The following is a 24,452-nucleotide window of genomic DNA, read 5'->3' on the forward strand; positions in this document are numbered from 1 at the left end:
TTAAAATCTTTTCTCTTATCGAATTTCAAGTAAACAATACTGAATAATGAACTATAGTTACCATGTTGTACATTAAAACCCTAGAATGTATCTTATAACTGAAAACTTATAACTTTAACCAACATCTCCCTATTTTGCCCACACTTCATCCCCTGGCAACCACAATTCTACACTCTGCTTCTATGAGTTCAAATTATTTTGGATTTTGCATGCAAGATCATATAGTGTTTAACTTTCTGTGCCTTGCTTATTGCACTTAGCATACTGTGCTCCATTTTTATTCATGCCCAAAGTTCTTTTCTATGGCTGAATAATAGTTTACTCTATATACATATACACCTAATATTCTTTATTTATCCATCCACAAACAATTAGGTTTTTTTGTTTATTTTGGCTGTTGTGAATAATGTTGCAATAAATGTTAATCTTCAAGATTTTGATTTTGCTTTCATTTCCTTTGGATATATACACAGAAGTAGGATTGCTGGATTGTGTGACAGTTCTATTTTTAACTTTGTAAGAATCTTCCATACTGTTTTCCATAATGGCTATACCACTTTACATTTCCACCAACAGTGCACAAGGTTCTCTTTTATCCATGCCCCCACTACCACTTGTTATTTCTTGTGTTTTTGAAATAGCCATCATAATAATTGTGAAGTGATATGGCATTGTGGTTTTGACTTTGCATTTCCCTAAGGATTAGTGATAGTGAGCAACTTTTCATATACCTGCTGGCCATTTGTATGTCTTCTCAGGAAAATGTCTATCTAGGTCCTTTGCTCATTATTTAATAAAGTTTTATGTTGTTTTTGTTATTGAGTTGTATTAATTGTTTATATATTTTGGAATTAACCCCTTGTCAGATACATGGTATTTACATGTTTTATTCTATTCAATAGGTTGTTTCTTTACTCTGTTGATTGTTCCTTTTATTGTGCCAAAGCTCTTTAGTTTGATGTAGTCTCAGTTATTTATTTTTGTTTTCGTTGCCTGTGCTCTTGGTGTTATATCCAAGAAAAAAATCATTGCCAAGACCAAAGTCAAGAAGCTCTCCCCCTATATTTTAGTACACAACAAATTCTGGTACCTCATTGAAATTTTCCACTTGGCTTTATTTAGACACAAGGGTAGCAGGAAATCAATGTCTAAATTATCTCTGATTTCATTATGCATATAGGAATACTCAAGGATTTTGAGGAAGAAACCATCAGGAGAGCAGTTTACCTGGCAATTCCCTTCTATTGGGAAATTCCTTTCTATTGAGTTATGGATTGTGGTATCACATGGAGGAAAATAAAGGTTTTTTGGCTGAAGATCTGAGGATGATACTCATTGCTAGAACATAGGGTGATGTCTATGAATTATTAAATATACCTACTACTTATGAAGCTTGTTTACTCTGAAGGAAATATTATGTAAGAGTGGTAGTAGGCTTAAGGTTCATATTATAGTGCTGGCATCAAGATAAAATTTATTCAAGATTGGCCTTAAATTTTGAGAAATTTCTTCGTATGAGTTTTAGGGGGAAAAATGGGAAATTTGGTGATTTTTTTTAATTCTTTGGAGCAGATTTGTTGATTACTCATATTTTTCCCTTTGTTTTCTTAACTAGCACTGGACATTTTTCCAATATATTTTTAGTTCAGAGTTTTAAAAATGTATTTTTATAGACTACTTCTTCTAGTGTTTAATGACTGAGCTGGGGAATATCTTTATGATTTTTTTTTTCTCTCTATAGGCCATCAATTTATTTTGAGTCTTTTTTGTTTTTTTGACAGAGTCTCACTCTGTTGTCCAGGTTAGAGTGCCATGGCATCAGCCTACCTCACAGCAACCTCAAACTCCTGGGCTCAAGCAATCCTTTTGCCTCAGCCTCCCAATATTTTGACTCTTTTTTTTAACTTTTTTTAAAAAATTTTAGTGTATTATGGGGGTACAAATGTTTAGGTTACATATGTTACCCTTGTTCCCCCTTCCCCCTCGAGTCAGAGCTTCAAGTGTGTCCATCCCCTAGATGGTGCACATTGCACTCATTATGTATGCATGTACCCATACCCTCCTCCCCCATCCCATCTGCCCATGCTGGGTAAATGTTATTCCTATATATTCACTTAGGTGTTGATCAGTGAAACCAGTTTGCTTGTGAGTACATGCGGTGTTTATTTTTCCATTCTTGGGATACTTCACTTAGTAGAATGTACTTTGCATCTTATACTGTCTCTCTTCTAATGATATTTGAAAATTTTCAGAGAAATATAAGAGGTGTGTAAATGGGGCTTTGTCCAAGTCTAGTTTTTGCTTGCATTTAACTCTTTTTCCAATCTCTGCCTTAAGACCCTTGGTAAAATGTAAGGTGAGAGAAGAAAACATGCATGCTTGAGAGTTTATCCTGAATATGTAAAGGTTTCAAGATGCCTATCTTTAAAGTTTCCAATGTACTCATTCTTTTGTTGCTTACAGGACTGAATCATAGCCCAATCTTTTTTTATAAGTAAGACTTTAGGAGCAAGCTACTATATTAGTCCATTTCATGTTGCTATAACAGAATACCTGAGAGTTGGTGATTTATAAAGAAAATATGTTTATTTAGTTCATGGTTCTAGTGGCTGGAAAATCCAGAATTGGTCAGATGCTTCTGGTGCGGGTCTCAGGATGCTTCCACTCATGGTGGAAAGTAGAAGGAAATCTGATGTGTGCAAAAAGATCACATAGTGAGAGAGGAAGTGTAAGAGAAAAATCTGGGGAAGTCAGACTCTTTATAACAACCTGCTTTCTTGGGATTATTTCCCAAGCCATTTATGAGGGATCTGCCCCCAAGAAGAAAGTACACAATTTTGGATTAGAGCATAAATATATGTACAAAGCAGAAATTATGGTTGAGAGGGCATGAAATCAGAGTTATACTAATAAAAACTAAGTTTGGGAAAGGTAGTATGAAGTTTTGTTGGATATTTTATACTTCAAGTTTCTCACCCTAGTGTATGAGTGAACTACAACTGCAAAAAACACAATAAATTTGCAATTTTCACCAGACAAAGGTTTGGAGAGGAGACTCCTCAGAACCACTTAACAGACAATACAAGCTCATTGACATGTTTTATAACGTGGTTATTCATGACCTGAGGCAAAGTTTTCCGAAAGTTGCTCACCTGAGAAGAAATCGTCTAAACTTCTCAGACTCAAAGGCTGACCTGAGGAATGGCATTATCTGGGCCTACAGATAATGCTATTTCCTAGAAGAACTCCTCTTCTAGACATACAGCAAATAATGACAAAGACAGGAAGAGAGAAAAAGTAGTGTTGTTAGTAAATAAAGAATTCCACTGAAGATAAAGTTTTAAAACTCTGATCATATTTTTAAAGCATTCCTCAAATTGGTTCCTCATTCCCAGGAAACAAAGTAAACTCACATTTAAGGAGCTCAATAAAAGAAAACATTTTTTAAAAAGACTCGACCCAATAAAAGACTTATTTAATTGTGGCTGTCAAAGTGATTCCTAAAGGCTCAAGAGACTTCAGAGAAGCAAACTATTACCAAGATTAGGATCTTAGGCTATGGCTATAAGAACATCTCAATGGGATCTTGGTAGAACCAAAAGATCATTGAATGATAGCTCCCAGAATATACCACCAAAACAACCTGTTATGGCAAATCCAAGTGTATTCTTACTGCAATAAGAAAGATCACTACCTGGGCAGAGATTGTTACATCTCTGAGTGAGGAGAATAAAGTCCAGGACATTTATGAGGTTTTGTAGTCTTGTTTAACTTGAGATCTCCAATATGGGGGCTTGATTAGGATGATGATATAATATTGAAGATTGGTGGACATAGTAATCTTTTTAATTTTTATGTAGTCTTATAATCTCTTATAGTTTCTTGTATATTTATTATATTAACTATCATGCAATGTATTTGAAACAATAGGACCCTATTGATAAAATTTTGTAATGTTTATATCACTTAAATTTGAAATGTAATATTTAGTAACCTCATTTAAAATTATTTATTGACTTACAGAACAGTGGTGTGAAGAGTCCTGTGAATATGTTCCTCAGTGAAACAATCATAATTGGTGAAAGAATTTAAAAACAATATAAAGCCTTTGGAAATTGTCATAAGGGCACATAGTGAATAAAAAAAACTCTTTCTTTAGTATGTAAATGCCTTTATTTGAACTACTACATTGCTATCAGATTACATCACTTTTCAGAGTTAGAGTAACATGATCTTGAAAACTATAGCAAACAGCTTGACAAAGCAGGAGTGCATTAAGTCCTACATATATAATTTTATGTTTAGTGACATCTTGTTTTAGGTGGAAAATTAAAAAATATATCGTACACTTAGCATACTTGGCCTACCGAATCCTGTCTAAGTTCTGAGCACACTCTCTCCTTAAGTGTCATATTCAACAGCATTTTAAATTTAAAGAGAGAGTTTTATGGTATAGGTTTTTTTTTTTTTTTTTTTTTTTTTGAGACAGAGTCTCACTTTGTTGCCCAGGCTAGAGTGAGTGCCGTGGCGTCAGCCTCGCTCACAGCAACCTCAAACTCCTGGGCTCAAGCGATCCTCCTGCCTCAGCCTCCCGAGTAGCTGGGACTACAGGCATGCGCCACCATGCCCGGCTAATTTTTTATATATATATCAGTTGGCCAATTAATTTCTTTCTATTTATAGTAGAGACGGGGTCTCGCTCAGGCTGGTTTTGAACTCCTGACCTTGAGCAATCCGCCCGCCTCGGCCTCCCAAGAGCTAGGATTACAGGCGTGAGCCACAGCGCCCGGCCTATGGTATAGGTTTTTAAAACAAATAAGCATGTATTGAACCAAGTGATTTAAAAAAAAAATATTTCAAATGTTTACAGCTTGGGTGTGAGAGGGAAGATGCAAATTTAAGGTACATTTTCCCCTCTACCTACAATGTGTGTTTTCACTTACTTGAAGACTCCTTAAAAAAAGTAGCAAAATCAGCAGTCTTGTTTAATGTAATCAAAATATTCTTAAATGTACAAATAAGGATAATGTAGAAAGGATACTGTAAAAGGATACCAATCTTAAGAATAAAAGAATAAGAAAATCTTCTATTACATTCTGCACAGCCAGTTACTTCGGCAAATTTTCAGTACTACAAAGATAAGCAAAGGATACTCATATCTAAATACCCTCTGACCACAGTTTTCAAATGAGAACTAGCACATTGGATGGAAAGCAAATTACTGTATAATAATATTCATATCCAATCATCTAAGCAAGACCCAAGACAGGGACATTCTAAGAGGGAAAAAGATATATAATGAGAAATAACATACAGCAATGGGCAATGCCAAGGGCAGCATTCTAGGAGGAAATGAGTAAAACAGTTTGGCTATGAGCATATTTCAGGTGTGCCTGACAAATCCAACTTTGAATATGGGAAAGAGGTGTTGTTTTTATTCCAATTCTTTCCCCTGAGGGCTCTCTTGATGAGCTAGTCTTGTTAATCAAAACTACATGTCCTTTGAATGTCCAAGAGTTTCTTAAGCCATGAGCACTTCACATGGAAATAGCTGACCTGTGAAGCATGCACCTGGGAGCAAGGTTGTTTTATTCAGATTGGTTATTTTACACTCTCTTCATTCCCCTGCCCATCAAACATGCAAACACGGTCATAACCATCTTGGGCTTTACTTCCACAAGGTCTTCAGGGAGAGCATACACTCTGGCTCCAATTATTCTAGCCATTGACACTGCGTACTTGGCATTATTGTGCTTGTCATCTTCTGTTAGATTACTGCTCTTAACAAGGTCATAGTTTATGCAGCCTGGCTGGATGGCATTAATTAAATCCACAACTGCCAAACTGAAGCTGATCATCTTATCCTTAAAACTCTGAATGGAAGTTGATTTTCCAGCTTCACTCAATGTTCTATTCACCCAGTTCACAATGATGCCATCGTTAGCTTTCTGACCTTCTCCGAGATCTTCCAGGACAATGAGGGTATATCTTCTCATCAGCTGCTAGATTAAGGCTAAAGTCAGAGTTGGGTTCCCAGTATTCAGGTCTTGCCCTCCAATGCTAACCAGGGAGAATTTAGCAGGATGCTTCCCTAATTCAACAGCGTAGTTGCAGTTTTCTAGCTTTCTCATGTTGGCTCCAACTTTCGAGTATGGAGGTTTGTAAACCTTACTCCAGTCAACAGGAACTTTCATTCATTCATGTAACTGTAAGATTACCAGGGCATCTTGCAGGTCAGCATAGAGATGGTTTACGGGGGGATTAACACTGAGAGAGTTCATCCAGTTGCAGAAGGTTCTTTCTTCACAAGTTTCTTCTAATAGAGTCCAGTCAATATCCTTGTTCTCTGGCTTATTTAGTGCCAGGTATTTATTAAACAGGTTAGCCACAAAGGCTAAGTTGAGTTTGGGGTTTCCACCGACAACATCAGCAAGGGTAACAAACTGTCTGCAACCTAATTTATCTGGTTGTTGAAGCATACTCTCAGCTCGCTTCAAATCATCTGTTTCATTGAAACCTGACATATTAATATCTATCTGTGATTCACCTTCCTTTTGTCCTTTTGGTGCAATTTGATTGAGAAGATGGAAATAGGCTTTGGAATCCTTGATGTCAGCACTGAAGTTGTTGATTTTTTTTTTGCCAGCCTGAGTTTTCCAAATGAAAGTATACCCATCTGAGCAGATGTTCTTCTGGAGATAATTTCATAAGCTCCTCCAAAGTCTCACCATCTCGAAGTAAGGCAGCCAAAGCTTCATTCCTGCTTAATTCAATGTCAGTGAACAAACCAATCTTAATGATTTGCCAAAGTAGTCCCCAAACCAGATGAGGTTTTCCAGCCCACAAATCCTCTGAACCAATGTTCACAACGTGACACCCAGTGGCAGAAGCAGAGTTCAGTGCCAAGTTCAAGTTTTCCTGAATGATGGAGGGTGTAAGTTTCTTCTTGTTGATTATTCTTTTCTCAATTGTATCAGGAACTGAAAGGTTGATCATTTTACAAAGCACAATTCCATCACCAACAGCTTTGAACAGGTTATCAGTGTTTGGGTTCATTGGTATAACAGGTGCAATTGGGATCATTTTCCAAAGCTTTATTTATCCAGTTAATAAAAGCATATTTTTATTCTGCTGAGTAAGAATGCTGTGTTCCTTTGCTGGACAACTCTGATGTTCGTCCAAGAGCACAAATACCTTCTTTCCTGTTGATTGCTTTGCGGAAGGTCTTGGCAATATCGCTGCTTTTTACCTCTTGAAAAATATAAACAAATTCATCAAAACTTATCTTCCCATCCTTATTCCTGTCACCATCCAGCATGAGTTTCTGAATAATTTATCTCACTTTATATCCTGGTAATGACATATTAGCTTCCTTGAAAAGCCCATGAAGTTCATAGTCACGAATGAATCCATTGCTGTTGAGATCTCTTCAGGCTTTAGTTTTCTTATCTGTAAAAGGAGTGCTTTGAACCAAATGATCTCTGAAGTTCCTTTTCCACTCTGTCACTCTCTGGTTCAACTTTTGGAAAGGCCTCTTTGAGTTCATCAAGTTCATCTTTGGAAATGTAAGTGGTAGCCATTTCATCCATTTAAAGATCTATGATACTGAAATGCCACCAAAGTTGGACAACTTCTCAGTAGATAAATTAAGTAAAAACATCTTTCAGAGTAGTCTCAGAATGTAAAGTCGCAGAGTCCCGGAGCTGGCCTGACAACCTCCAACCAACGAACTCAGACAACTTCTGCCAAGAAGCTCTTATTTGAGAAAATTAACTGAATATCAGTAAAACCAGTGAGTTTGTGGAACTTGACACATGACCTATTCTCTCATTCTTCTCCACCTCATCTTATAAGCTTCAATTTATGCAGGAATGGCCAGGAAAAGGGCTAATTCTCTTTTCAGATACAAAACAAGGAATATTGTGTCTCACTGGGAGGGCCAGGATGTCATCATTTTCACACTGTTTAAATTGAAGATGCTAAATTCCTGGTGAGTTCTGATGAGAGGTTGGGGGCTCATATCCTTCACCCAACCCCTATTCATGAGGGGAGGCTCTACTACAGTTGTGGCAGACTGAGAATACTGGGGTCCTTCTTGTCTTCCACCCAGTTCACTCACAGGACAGAAGTATCATACCAGAGATGGTCCAAAATGAGGAAATTTTACTGCCTCTACTCAGCACCTGGAACAGGTGCTCACAGATTTTACCCAAGGAGAGAGGCAGATCATAAGAACAACAACTCAAAAGGTCTTTCCAGAGAAATTCACTTTATTTTTCACAGTTTGAGGAAGTTCAAACTTAAGGGCACTCTCAAAAACAAAGAATTTCATGGCAAACAATTAAAAGGAGATGAGTAGCTATGTAAGAGCAACAAGTCAAACCATAGGCAAGCTAGTTTACTAAGAAGAAGAAGAAGATAAAGTTGTGGCACAGAAGAGTCCTCCTGAGGTTAAAACATTCTCAAAGACAAACCTGAAAAACTCCTGCCTGAGTTGAATTGTATCACTCTGCAGAGCAATTCCCCCCTACCCCAGGGCATGGTTGAGCCTATTGAGCAATTAGTTGGCAATTAGTGGAGAATAACAGCTGGGTGTGATACCCACTGAAGTAGGAAGAAAGTTCAACAGAGATAACAGAGACAGCCAAAACCCTTCCTCCTAACACATGCCCAAGGCTGTGCCCTCTGAGGAGAAACATCAGAAGCATCACACTATAGGAGAAAAGACTTTATTAAAATAATATACCAAAGTAACTAAACGAATAAATAAGCAAACAATGGCAAGCCCAAGAGACGGAATTTGTATCCAGATTTGCTACAAAATATTACCAAAAATTGCCAATTTTAAACAAAAACTTGAGACATGCAAAGAAACAAGAAAGTGTGACCTATGTAAAGGGAAAAATGACAGCAAAAACTGGTTATGAAAATACACAGATTTTAAATTTAATGGGGTAATGCTTTATCTTCTTATTTCAACTTTTACATTATAAACAAGTATCCTTTTCACAGTGTATTTAGGCTCACATTTTAAATAATTTTTATGCTTTTTATTGGTCATTTTGCTGTTTAGAAAGGTCCCTAAGCATAGTACTGAATTGCTCTCTAGTATTCCTAGGCATAAGAAGGCTGTCATATATCCTATAGAGAAAATACTTGGGTTAGATAAGTTTTGTTCAAGCATGAGTTATAATGCTATTGACTGTGAGTTCAGTGTTAATAAATCAAAATATATATTAAATAAGGTATCTTTAAACAATAATATATGTAAAACAAACTTTTATATTGATTAATTGTGACCAGAATATCATAAGAACCAAACTTTCCACTGTGAGTTACTGGGCTATAAGGACAATGGACACTTTCCAGCTTCTGTTTACTGCTTGTTTGCTAACCGCAAGGCATTATGAGTACATTATGGGGTGCAGAGGAAAAAGACAAAAACGCAGAAACCGGAGTCTCTCAGCTAGGACCTGGAAAAGGTTAGAGCCTATCAGGGGAAGGATGAAGTTAGAATCACTGTGGGGGCAGATGCATGATCAGTGTGTAAACAACTTAGCTATAAAAGTGGGGTCCCTGCCTGAAGAAGAGGCCACTGCTGGCACTCTAGGGGCTCAGACCCTAGCTCGAGCTAGATAATAAAACTCCTTTGGATAATTACAGCCTCGGTGACTCTGTCTCTCTGTCCTGTGGCCCTGTAAATCTCAAATATAACACTACTTCACATAGGATCCATGCTTCGGAATTTGCTACTTCTGTGTTCACAGTAACTTCACAAAACAAAATTACTGCAAATTGAAGTAGTCAATAGCCAGGCCACTAAGATGGCTTCTGTTTTGCTCTAAGAATAACTGCTAGTGGAAAGTCCCTAGAGGAAGTATAGTGGAGGGAGGGTAGAGGGGAAAAAGGGCCTGTTCTCAAAAAGCTCTTGTGTACTTCTCCATGGTAGCTTGTGTACTTCTCCATGGTTGCTTGCTACATCTCCATGGTTACTTGATTGCTCAAACAACAGCTAACTGCTAAGTTCCACTTCTGTAACTGCTTGCTTGCACCGCTGCCAGTTTTATAAGATATAAAAAGGACAGCAAAATCTTTGTTCAGGGCTTCTTCTCCCTCCTTGCATGGAGTGGTGATAGCCCCTGCGCAGGTAAAAATAAACTAATTTGGCTGATTGGATTCTGGTATCCGAGTCCCCTTGACCTGCTGGTTTACAACAAAATAAACATTGAATGTATGTCCAAAGAACTAAAGAAGATTATGCTTAAAGATGTAAAGGAATTTGTAACTACAATGTCTCATTAAATGCAACGTATCACTAAAGAAATAGAAATTACAAAACGAGAACCAAATAGAAATTCTGGAGGTGACAAGTACAATAACTAATTAAAAAATGTAGATTTGAACTGGCAGAAGAATCAGTGAATGAGAGACAGTTCAATGAAGATTATGCTGTCTTAACAACTGAGTGAAAAAAAGAATGAAAAAAAAATAGCATCAGAAAAACACCATGAAGCTTACCAAAATACATAGTGTGAGTACCAAAAGGGAAAAGTAAGAGAGCAAGGGGAGCAAAAACTATTGGAAGAAATAATGGTTGAAAACTTTCCAAATTAAATGGAAAATATATTAATCTACACATTCAATAAGTTTGATAGCCTCCAAAGAGAATAAATACATATAGATCCAAAACAGACATCATACAACAAATGCCAAAAGACAAAATAAAATGAGAAAAATTTGAAGGTGGCAAGAGAAAAACAAATCATTGTGGACAATAAAAATCTAATCATCATCATCAAACTTATCAGAAACAATGGAAGCCAGAAGGCTGACTCAAGGGAGGAGGGGGAGCAAGGGCATTATATATAACCTTAACATTTGTACCCCCATAATATGCTGAAATAAAAAAAATGAAGACATTTCTAGAAAACTAAAAACCAACAGAAATTTTGCTAGCAGATCTGCCATAGAAGAAATACTAACGGAATTTCTTTATGATGAAGGCAAGTGAACACACATGCTAATTCAAAACTACATGAAATAATTGGTAAAGATGATTATATAATTATAAAAAAGCATAAATTCATTTTTATGTTTTTAATTAATATGAGAGTAATTGTGTAAAACAATATGTATATAATTTTATAGGTAGATCTATAGTATATAGTAATATCTTTGCCAAAAACAACACAAAGAAGGCATGTGGAGTAAAGCTGTATTAAGATAAGGAAATGGTGCCACATAGTAATTAGAGTCCATAAGAAATGAAGTGAAAAAGTTATAGTAAATAATAAAGTTAATATAATAGCATCTCCACATATGTACTTGTTCTTTTTGACTTCTTTAAAAGACAAAAATTATATAAAGTATTGGTATTTATATTATAGTTTTGAGATATGTATGATAATATATGTGAAAAAAGGAGGAAACGGGAATAATAGAACTATATATGTATAATGTTCCTCTATCTGACTAGAATTAAGTTAGTGTAAATCTAATGTAGATTATGACAAATTAAGATCTATGTGGTAAACACAAGAGCGACAGCTAAGAAAATTACTTAAAAATACTAAACATTATTAAATAAAATACTGTATTATAAAATAGTCACTTAATGAAAAAGAAACTAGCAAAGGGGAATAAAGAAACAAAAAGACCTGACACATATGTAAAACAAAAAGTCAAGTTGCAAATGTAAATCAACTATATTGATAACATTAAATGTTAAATATGAAGGTTTTAAACATTACAATCAAAAGACACACATTTTCAGATGGACAAAATTATAACATCCAAGTGTATATTTTCTATAGGAGGTTGATATACTTTAGATTCAATGACAGAAACAGTTTGGAAGTAAAAAATATATATATATCATGCAAAGAGCAACCATACAAAAGCTGGTGTGGCTATACTAATTTCAGACAAAACAGACTTGAAAACCAAAAAGATCCCTAGGGATAAAAAGGGATATTTTATTATCATAAAATGGTCAATGCACCATGAAGATATAACAAACATAAACATACATGCATCTAGCTACAGAGTACCAAAATACATGAAGCAAAAACTGATAATGTTGAAAGGGACAAATGTACAATTAAATAATTATAATAATTGGTGCACTCAATACCCTACCTTCTTTAATGAATAGAACAACTAGAAGAAGTCAGCAAGAAAATACATGACATAGGGGATACTATAAAAAACTAACCAAAACTAACAGATCTTATGACACTGTACCCCCAAACAGTATAATATATATGTTTTTCCCAAATACAAGTGAAATATTCTTCAGGATAGAAAATAAGCCTCAATAAATTTAAAATGATTTAGACCATACAAAGTATACTTTTAGACCACAGTGGAGTAAAATTAGAAATCAGTAATAGAAAGAAATTTTAGTAATTCACAAAAATATGAAAAGTAAACAATATACACCTAGATAATTAATCATTTAAACAATAAATAACTACAATGCAAATTAGTAAATACAACAAATGAAATTTAAGACATCATATAATGACACTTATGGGATTCCAAAACAATGTTTGAAAGAAAATAAATAGTTGTAAATACAGACATTAAAAAAGAAAAATAATCTCAAATCAACTATCTAATATTTTATCTAAAGTACTAGAGAAATAACAAATTATTATTATTTACCTCCTCATCTATATCTTTTTTTTCCCCAGCATATTATGGAGGTACAAATGTTAAGGTTACATATATTGCCCTTGCCCCCCCAACCCCCTCGAGTCAGAGCTTCAAGTGTGACCATCCCCTAGACAGTGCACATTACACTCATTATGTATGTATATACCTGTACCCTCCTCCCCCCTCCCATTTACCCAACACCCGATAAATGTTATTCCTGTATGTCCACTTAGGTGTTGACCAGTGAAGCCAATTTGCTGATGAGTACATGTGGTGCTTGTTTCTTTATTCTTGGAATACTTCAATTAGTAGAATGGATTCTAGGTCTATCCAGGAAAATACAAGAGGTGCTATATCACCATTGCTTCTTATAGCTGAATAGTACTCCATGATATACATATACCACATTTTATTAATCCACTCATGTATTGATGGGCACTTGGGTGGTTTTCACAACTTTGTAATTGTGAACTGTGTTGCTATGAACATTCGAGTACAGATGTCTTTTTTATAGAGTGTCTTTTCTTCATTTGGTAGATGCCCAGTAACTGAATTGCTGGATCAAATGGTAATTCTACTTGTATCGCTTTAAGGTATCTCCATATTGCTTTCCACAGAGGTTGCAGTAGTTTGCAGTCCCACCAGCAGTGCAGGAGTATTCCTATCTCTCGGCATCCACACCAACATTTATTGTTTTGGACCTTTTTGATAAAGGCCATTCTCACTGGAGATAAGTGATATCTCATTGCTGATTTGATTTGCATTTTCCTGATGATTAGAGATGTTGAGCATTTTTTCATATGTTTGTTGGCCCTTATTCTGTCTTCTTTTAAAAAGTTTTTGTTCATGTCCTTTGCCCATTTTTTGATAGGGTTGTTTGATTTTATTATTTTTACTGATTTTCTTTAATTGTAAATAGATCCCAGTTATCAGACCCTTATCAGATGTGTAGTATGCAAAAATTTTCTCCCATTCTGTAGGTTGTCCGTTTGTTCTTGCGACAGTTTCTTTGACTGTGCAGAAGCTTTTTAATTTGATCAGGTCCCATTTATTTGTTGCTGTGATTGCCTTTGGGGTCTTCTTCATAAATTCTTTGCCTAGGCCAATGTCTAGAAGAGTATTTCCAACATTTTCCTCTATAATTCTAATAGTTTCACATCTTAGGTTTAAGTCTGTTACCCAGCGTGAGTTGATTTTTGTGAGAAGTGAAAGGTGAGGATCCTGCTTCAGTCTTCTACATATGGCTATCCAGGTTTCCCAACACCATTTATTGAATAAGGGTATATGAGGATGGTTTTATATTTGGGTTCTCAGTTCTGTTCCACTGGTCAATGTCCCTATTCTCGTGCCAGTAACAAGATGATTTAGTTACTACTGCCTTGTAGTATAGTTTGAAATCAAGCAAATTGATACCTTCCATTTGGTTTTTATTGCCTAGAATTGCTTTTGCTATATGAAGTCTTCTTTGGTTCTATACAAAGCATAACATTATTTTTTGTATATCTGTGAAAAATAATGTTGGAATTTTAATAGAGATTGTATTGAATCTGTACATCACTTTGGTTAGTATAGACGGGCAGACTCACAGCCAACATCACACTGAATGGGGAAACATTGAAAGCATTCCCACTTAGAACTGGAACCAGGCAAGATTGTCCACTATTTCCACTTGTATTCAACATAGTGCTGGGAGTCCTGGCTATAGTAATCAGATAAGAAAGTGGAATTAAAGGCAACCAAATGAGGGCATAAGAGATAAAACTTTCACTCTTTGCTGATGATATGATGTTATATCTAGAAAATCCCAAGGATTCAACCAAGAGACTCCTGGAATTGATAAATGAATTTAGTAAACTCTCAGGATACAAAATCAATGCACACAAATCAGAAGCATTCATATATGTCAATAACAGTCAAATTGAGAACCAAATTAAAGACTCAATACCCTTCACTATAGCAACAAAGAAAATAAAATACCTAAAAATATATTAAGGAGGTAAAAGATCTCTACAGGGAGAACTATGAAACACCGAGGAAGGAAATAGAAGAGGATGTAAACACATGGAAAGCCATATCATGCTCGTGAGTTGGAGAAATAACATATTATTAATAAATCTAAAGCAACAGACAGAAGGAAATAATAAATGAGTGGAAATTAATGAAATAGAGATTAGAAACACAATAAAGAAAATCAACTAAAACCAAAAGTTGATTCTAGAAAAAGATAAACATAATTGCTAAAATTTTCTTGAGGCTGACCAAATGAGAAAGAGAGAAGACTCAAATTACTAAAATCAGAAATGAAAAAGGAGACATTCATACCCTTTTCAGCAATTAAAATAATTTTAAGGGAGCGCTAAGGAAAACAATATGCCAACAAATTAGATCAGTTAGATAAAATGGGTAAATTTCTAGAATGATACAAACTACAAACACCGATTTAAGAAGAAATAAAAAATATAACTATCCATTAAAAATAAAAAGAGTTTTGTAGTTTTTGTTCTTACAAATTTGATCCTTGATCTAATTTAAAGCAATTTTTGAATGTGGTATGTGGTAGGGTTTCAACTTCATTCTTTGCTGATGGCTATCCATCAGCTGGATGGCTATTAGCTGGATGGCCAAATAGCTGATGGCTATTTGTCCCAGCACCATTAGTTGGAAATTATCCTTTTTCCATTGGATGGTCTTTGTACTCTTGTCCAAAACCAATTAAATGCAGGAATATGGGTTTATTTCTACCTTTCTCAATTCTATTTCTTTGATCTATAAGTCTTTTCTTATGCCAAAATTCACTGTTTTCATTACTCTATGTGTAGCTTTGTTGTAGGTTTTAAAATCAGGAAGTATGAATTCTGCAATCTTTTCTTTTTCAAATTTATTTTGGCTATTTGGGGTTCCTTGGCATTCCATATAAATTAAGGATCTATTAGTCAATATATGCAAAAAAAAAGCAATTGGGATGAAATAAGGGTGGCATTGAATCTATAGATTAACTTAAGTAGTACTGCCATTTTATTAAGTCTTCAAAATCATGAAAATAGTATATCTTTACATTTATTTAGGTCTTCCTTAATTTCTTTCCATAATTTTTTATGGTTTTCAGAATATAAGATTTGTATTTCTTTTTTCACATGATTCCTAAATATATTTTTGTGATGCTATTGTAACTGAAATTGTTTTCTCAATTTCATTTTTTAGATTATTGATAACAAGAGTATTTTTATAGTTGATTTTTGTATATCTTGTATATCCTTCTATCTTGGAAACTTACTGAACTCATTTATTAGCTCTAACAGTTTTTCTGTGTATTCCTTAAAATTTTCTATATACAAAATCACATCATTTGCAAATGGAGTTAGATTGACTTCCTCTTTTCTAATCTGCATACCTTTTATTTATTTTTCTTCCCTAATTGCCCTGGCTAGAATTTCCAGTAAAATATTGAAAAAAAATGAGAATAGACATTCTTGTATTGTTCCTGATATTAAGGGTAAAAGCATTCAATTTTCCACGAGTTAGTATGATGTTAGCTATGGGATGCTCACAGATGTCCTTTATAAAGAATGCAGTTTAGTTTTTCATGGGTTTCTTTAGAGTTTTTTTTTATCATGAGGTGGTACTGAATTTTGTCAAATGTTTTTAATTTGTCTAAAAAGATATCACATGGTTGATTTTCATATGTTAAATGAACCTTACATTCTTGAGATGAATCCCACTTGGTTATGGTATATAATCCTCTTTGTATATTACTGGATTTGGTTTGATACTGTATTCTTTAGAAATTTTTAATATATATCTATAAGAAATATTAGACTGTATCTTTGTCTTATATCAAGGCAAGCTGAATGAGTTGAAAATTTTCTCTCTTCTAATTTTGGAAAAAAATATTTAAGGACTGGTCTTAATTCTTCATAAAATGCTTGTTAATAATTCACCAATGCAGCCATTCCAATCTAAGCTTTTCATTGTGAGAAATTTTATTACTATTTTGTAATTTTTTTATTTTCTTTTTTTAATTTCAGCATATTATGGGGGTATAAATTTTAAGGTTTCAAATAATGCCCTTGTTCCCCTTCTGCCCACAAGTCTGAGCTTCAAGTGTGACCATCCCCCAGACGGTGCACATCTCACTCATTATGTATATATATACTCACGCCCTCCTCCCCCCTCCCCCCTGCCCAATACCCAATTAATGTAATTCCTATGTGTACACTTAGGTGCTGATCAGTTAATACCAAATTTCTGGTGAGCATATGTGGTGCTTGTTTTTTCCATTCTTAGCATACTTCACTTAGTGGTATGGGTTCCAGCTCTATCTAGGAAAATAAAAAATGTGCTATATCACTGTTCTTTCATATAGCTGAATAGTACTCCATGGTATACATATACCATATTTTATTAATCCACTCATGTATTGATGAGTACTTGGGTTGTTTCCAAAGCTTTACAATTGTGAATTGTGCTGCTATAAACATTTGAGTGCAGGTGTCTTTTTTGTAGAGTGTCATTTGATCTTTTGGGTAGATGCCCAGTAATTGAATTGCTGGATCAAATGGTAGATCTACTTGTATCACTTTAAGGAATCTCCATATCACTTTCCACAGAGGTTGAACTAGTTTGCAGTTCCACCAGCAGTGTATGAGAGTTCCTATCTCTCCACATCCACACCAACATCTATTGTTTTGGGACTTTTTGATAAAGGCCATTCTTACTGGAGAAAAGTGATATCTCATTGTGGCTTTGATTTGCATTTCCCTGATGATTAGTCATGTTGAGCATTTTTTCATATGTTTGTTAGCCATTATTCTGTCTTCTTTAGAAAAGTTTCTGTTCATGTCCTTTGCCCACTTTTTGATAGGGTTGTTTGATTTTTTTCTTGCTGATTTTCGTGAGTTCTAAGTAGATTCTATTAGCTCCTTATCAGATGTGTAGGATGAGAAAATTTTCTCCCATTCTGTAGGTTGTCTGTTTGCTTTCATGACCCTTTCTTTGGCTGTGCAGAAGCTTTTTAGTTTGATCAGGTCCCGTTTATTTATTTTTGTTGCAGCTGTGATTGCCTTTGGGGTCTTCTTCATAAATTATTTGCCTAAGCCAGGCATCCTCAATCTATAGTCCATGGGCCACATGTGGCCCGCTGAGGACATTTATCTAGCCCGTCAGGTGTTTTTGCTGCTGCTGCCTGTGCTCCTTAGCAGCTGACTGTTCCGGGCCCACAGTGTGCATGTGTGAAATGTGCCCCACACTCTACAATGGCCCTTCAATGGTCTGAGAGAGAGTGAACTGCCCCTCTGTTTAACAAGTTAGAGGACCCCTGCCCTAGGCCAATGTCTAGGAGAGTGTTTCCAAAATTTTCCTCTAGAATTCTAACAGTTTCATACCTTAGTTTTAAGTCTGTTACCCAGCATGATTTGATTTTTGTGAGAGGTATGGATTCTGCTTCAGCCTTCTACAAATGGCTATCCAGTTTTCCCAGCACCATTTATTGAATAGGGATTCTTTTCTCCAGTGGATATTTTTGTATGCTTTGTTGAAGATTAGATGGCTATATGAAGATGGTTTTATATCAGGATTCTAAGCTCTGTTCCACTGGTCAATATTCCTATTTTTGTACCTATCCTAAATTGATTTAATTACTACAGCTTTGTAGTATAGTTTGAAATCTGGCATATTGATACCTCCCATTTTGTTTTTATTGCCTAGCATTGATTTTGAAATATGGGGTCTTCTCTGGTTCCAAACGAAGTGTAAAGTTATTTTTTCTATATCTGTGAAGAATGATGTTGGGATTTTAATAGGTATTATATTGAATATGTAGATCAGTTTGGGTAGTATAGACATTTTAACAATGTTGAGTCTGCTGACCTAAGAGCATGGTATGGATATCCAACTGTTTACATCCTCTGCTATTTCCTTCCTTAGCATTTCAGAGTTCTCCCTGTAGAGGTCTTTTACCTCCTTCATTAAATATATTCTCAGGTACTTTATTTTCTTTGTTGCTATTGTTAAGGTTATTGAGTCTTTGACTTGGTTCTCAATTTGATTGTTGTTGGCGTATATGAATGCCTCTGATTTCTGTGTATTGATTTTGTATCCTGAGACTTTACTAAATTCATTAGTCAATTCCAAGGACACAAAGCAAGTCTAAAAAAATTTAAAAAAATAGAAATCATACCATGCATCTTCTCAGATCACAGTGGAATAAAAGTAGAAATCAACCCTAACAGAAACTCACATTGCTACACAAAAATGTGGAAATTAAACAACCTTCTACTAAACGATTACTTCATAAAGAAGGAAATCAAGATGGAAATCAAAAAATTCTTTGTGCTTAATGACAATGGAGAGACAAGTTATCAAATCCTTTGGGACTCAGCTAAAGCAGTAGTGAGAGGAAAGTGTATTTCCATAAATGCCTATAACCAAAAGTCAAAATGATCACAAATAGACAATCCAATGAATCTACTCAAAGAGCTAGAAAAAGAAGAACAGACCAACCCCAAACACAGCAGAATAAGTGAAATTAACAAGATCAAATCAGACCTAAACGAAATTGACAATAGGGAAACTATACAGAAGATTCATAAAAAAAAAAAAAGTTGGTTCTTCTAAAAAATAAACAACATCAACACGCCTTTTGCTAGACTAACAAAAAGAAGAAAAGAGAAATCTTTAATAACCTCCATCAGGAACAAAAAAGGAGATATCACAACTGATCCCAAGGAGATATAAGATATAGTTTATGAATACTACAAAACCTTTATGCACACAAACTGGAAAATGAGGAGGAAATGGACAAATTTCTAGAAACACACAGCCTCCCTTGGGTCAGCCAGGAAGGAATAGAATTCCTGAACAGACCAATATCAAGAGCTGAAATAGAAACAGCAATTAAAAATCTTCCTAAAAAGAAAACCCCCGGCCCAGATGGTTTCACACCCAAATTTTACAAAACTTACAAAGAAGAACTGGTGCCTGTCTTGCAGAAATTATTCCACAACATCGAGAAGAATAGAATCATCCCCAACACCTTTTATGAAGCAAACATAACCATGATACCAAAACCAGGAAAGGATGCAACAAAAAAAAGAAAACTACAGACCAATATCCCTAATGAATATACATGCAAAAATTTTCAACAAAAAAGATTCAACATAGCTAACCGAATCCAGACACTTATCAAGAAAATAATCCATCACGACCAAGTGGGCTTCTTCCCAAGGATGCAGGGATAGTTCAACATCTGCAAATCTATATATGTAATTCACCACATAAATAGAAGCAAAAACAAAGACCACATGATTCTTTCAATAGATGCAGAAAAAGTTTTTGACAAAATTCAACACACTTTCATGATACGAACACTTAATAAAATAGGCATAGAAGGGACATACCTATAGATGATACAAACCTTATATGACAGAACCATAGCCAACATCATACTGAATGGGAAAAAATTGAAAGCATTCCCACTTATAATTGGAACCAGGCACGGTTGCCCACGATTTTCACTTCTATTTAACATAGTGCTGGAAGTCCTGGCTATAGCATTCAGACATGAAAGTGGAATTAAATGTATCCACATAGGGGCAGAAGAGATCAAACTTTCACTGCTTTCTGATGATATGATATTATATTTAAAACTATAAAACTCTTAGAAGAAAATATACAGGTAAATATCCATGATCTTTGATGTTATATCCAAAAAATCATTGCCAGAGGATTTTCAGATGTAACACCAAAAGTACAAGCAAATAAAGATAGATAAATTGAACTTCATCAACATTAAAACCTTTGTGTTTCTAAGGACAATATTCAAGAAAGTAAAAAACACAACCCAAAGGTAGCCATTGCTCTCAGAGGGGAGCTGAGAGAGGACAATGGTTCACGAGGCTTAAGGCAGACGACACAGTGGGAATGTTTGGGAATTAGCAAGTGGCCAGGTAGCAATGGAGGGTCCTTGGGCACAAGGTAGCCTGGGCTTTAGTTTCTTTCAGGTTACATAAAGTGGACTGGCAGCAAGTGTGGGAGCATCAGCAGCAGAGTTATAGGCTTTGGGATGTCTCTCTCTTCTTCCTCAACATGAGTCAGGGGAGGCCACATGGCCCTGCTGGATTAAAGTGGGTCTACTGTACCAGAATGGGGATTCTATTCAGGATATGGAGACTGTTCAATGACTGCTCAATCACCTGCAACACAAAGTTATCCTTGTTTGACTGAATAATTCAGAGAGCTACCATTCTTTAACAATTTTCTATGAATAACATTTTATATACATCCCCTACAATAGGAAGTAATGTAGAAGAGATAGTATTAATAGTTATTAATACACATCTCCTAATGTGAGATATTGGTGGCCAAGAATGTCTTCATTTTTCCTGGAACACTTACTATACTAACTCTCAATTTGTAATAGTTGTCATGGACAGTACACACAGAGAAAAAAGGATTTCTGTAACTAGAGAAGAACTTTATAAAAAGTTACCACTTGTGCACCCAAGGAAAACTGGATTGCTAATTTTTACTAATAAACAAGATGCTAAAGAATACATGCCTGACTATAGCTGAAGTCTCTCAGGTTTTGAAACTAAATACTATAATATCCTGAAATAAAAAAAGAAGAAAAAAAGATCAGCAATAGCATATGCAGACATGCAGTGCTTTTACTGACAGAGATTAGGCTAATAATTTGAATGGATAATGCTGAAATTTAAGATGAAATCATCTCTACAGATCCCTTCTTGTAGACTTTGTATAAAGAAGTGCTAGACTTTACCTGGAAGCTGCAAAAATTTATGGTTTAGATATATTTACAATAAAGTGATTTAAACTTTTTTATATACAAAGAAAAATTAAGTCCACTTATTTGAAAACAAGATGAAATTTCACTTTTCAATTTGTGTTCTCATTAGTTCCTTCCAAAGTAATATCTTAAAGCTGTGATTGACATTTTCTTCTCATAATGAATCCTCTCAGGACACTGTGTAGTCTGTGGTAAATACAAAGGAATAGAAAGACATTTTTAACTTAAAAAATTGTTATTGGTGTAACCCTCTTTAATTGAAGGGTTTTCCTCTTCTTCTTCCATTAAGACAAAATATAAATAAACATAGCTATTCAGTTTCCAATATTTCAAAATGTAATGTTATTTATGAAAAGTACTTTACATAAGGTTGTGTATATATTATATATATATATATCCCAAATTCCAGTATTAACTGTCTTTGATTTATGTTCTAAAGAAAGATGAATAACATAAACATTAATAATGTCCTTAGTTATTAATGTAACCACAAGGAGATAAATATAGTGACATTGGTGTTAAATGCCATTTTGTACTTTTCCCCTTATGTTCTCTGTATTATACCAACTAACTCCCAAATTGTTGAACTACTCTAAAAATAAATAAATAAATAAGGGAAGGAAGAAAGAAATAGAGAAAAAGAAAGACTGGAAGAAAGAAAAATAAAAAGGAAAAAGCTTGACATTGTATATGTATTTTCGTTAAATCACACACCCACAGAAACATATACAGATAATAAATGTCAGTGAGAATTTAGAGAAATTGGAATCCTTATACACAGCCAATGAGAATGTAAAATACTACAGCCTATGTGGAAAACAATTTGGTGGTTCCTCAAAAGATTAAACATGGATATACCATATGACCCAGAAATTTCACTCCTAGGCATATTCCCAAGATTTATAAAAACATATGTCTACACAAAAACTTGTACATAAATGTTTGTAACATTTTTATTCATAATAAAAAGTACAAACAATACCAATGTTCATCAACTGTTCAATTAATAAATAAAATGTGGCATATTCATATGATATAATATTAATATTATTCATCCATAAAAAGTGAAGTACTGATACATACATAGATGTACTCTGAACATATTATGCTAGGTGAAATAACCCATTCACAAAAGACCACAGATTGCATAATTCCATTTATATAAAGTGTTCAATATAGGCAAATATATAGAGGAAGAAAGGTTATGATTGGTTGCCTAGAGATGTGTGGACTGGGAGGAAATAGGCAGTTACTGTTTAAGGGTCTGGGGTTTCTGTTTGGGGTGATGAATAGATTAAAAAATGTAGTGTTGGCTGTACAACTCTGTGAATATGCTAAAAATTATTGAATTGTAAAGTTTAAATAGGTGAATTAAATGGGATGTGAATTGTGTTCTAATGCTCAAGACCTGTGAATATATCACTTTGTATGGCAAAAGAGACTTTGCAGATGTAATTATGGTAAGGATCTTGACATTGGTAGATTTTCCTGAATTATCCATGTGGGTCCAATGTAATCACAAGTGTTCTTAATGATAGAAAAGGGTGGCAGAAGATCCAAGTCAGAGATAAATTTGAAGATGCTACATTGCTAGCTTTGAAGTTGGAGGAAGGGGCCAGGAGCCAAGGAATTGAGGCAACCTCTAGAAGTAAAAAAAGGCAAAGAAATGTGTTCTCTCCTTGACCTTTCAGAAAGAATGCTTCCCTGACTAAACCTTGATTTTATACCAGTAAGACTCATTGCAGATTACTGATCTCCAGAATTATAAGAGAATAAAATGCTATTGTTTTAGAGCACCATGTGATAATTTGTTACATAATCAATAGGAAATTTATGCATATAATATGTGTCAGTTTCTGTGCTATGTTCTGGTGCTACTCTGAGGGCAAATTACTATAGCAAGCTTCCTGCTTTCATGGTACTCACAGTGTAGTGGTGGCCAAAAATAATTTTGGGACTCATATTTTTATTCTCAAATACAATGGCCTAGTTAAGAGCAAGTACTAGGAACTTTTAGGATTCAGGAACTTTCTAAACTCTTAAAATTACTGAAGATGCCAAAGAGCTTTTGTTTATGAAATTTTATCTCTTGATATTTAAAGTATAAGAAATTCAACTTGAGAAAACATTTTAAAGTCAGTTTTATTGAAGTATTTTTACATTCACTTAACCACCTCCTTTTTAGTGAATAGTTTTGAGAATATTAGCAGATGCAAACATTTATGTAACCACCACACCACTGAAAGATAGATATGAAATATTTTCATTACCCTAGAAAGTTCCTCTGCTAAACTTTTATATGCAATTTCTCCTTCCATCCCTAGTCTGTGGTAACCAGAATCACACATCATTTTCTGTCATTTACTACAATGCAAATTAATATCCATATATGTTGTACAACACAAAAATTTATTATCTTATAGTTTTGTAGACTTATGTCTGACACAGGTCTCACTGGGCTAAAATCCGTTGTCACCAGGGTTATACTTCTTTCTGGATGTTTTAAGGCAGAATCCATTTCCCTTCCTTTTCCAACTTCTTGAAACTGCTCCCATTCTTTGACTTGTGGCCCTGTTCCTCTATCTTCAAAGCCAGCAATATCACATCTTTCTGATGCTTCTGACATTATCATTATTCTCTCTGACTACAGCCAGGAAACAATCCATACTTTTAAGAATTTATGAGATTATATTGGCCCTGGACAATCCTGGGTAATTTCCCCATCTTAAGGTCTTTAACCTTATTCATATGTGCAAGTTCCTTTTACCATGAAAGGTAACATATTCACAGGTTCTAGGAATTACAACATGAACATCCTTAGGAAGCCACTTTTTTTCCTGACTACTACAAGTTCCTTTTTATTTCTGGGAATTCCATTATAATGATGTGTCAAAATTTATTTAGACAACTGCAAGCTGATGGACCTTTGAGTTGTTTCAGTTTTGGGTGATTATGAATAAAGCTCCTATTTATATTCTATGCATCCGTGTTG

At 34.8% G+C, this 24,452-nt stretch overlaps 1 pseudogene; it reads right to left on the bottom strand.

The window, feature by feature from the left end:
- Nucleotides 1–5,571: 5,571 nt before the first annotated feature.
- Nucleotides 5,572–7,417, bottom strand: LOC105857814 (plastin-3 pseudogene; annotated as a pseudogene).
- Nucleotides 7,418–24,452: the final 17,035 nt, after the last annotated feature.

The sequence above is a fragment of the Microcebus murinus genome, chromosome X (assembly GCF_040939455.1).
Source record: "Microcebus murinus isolate Inina chromosome X, M.murinus_Inina_mat1.0, whole genome shotgun sequence".
NCBI lineage: Eukaryota > Metazoa > Chordata > Mammalia > Primates > Cheirogaleidae > Microcebus > Microcebus murinus.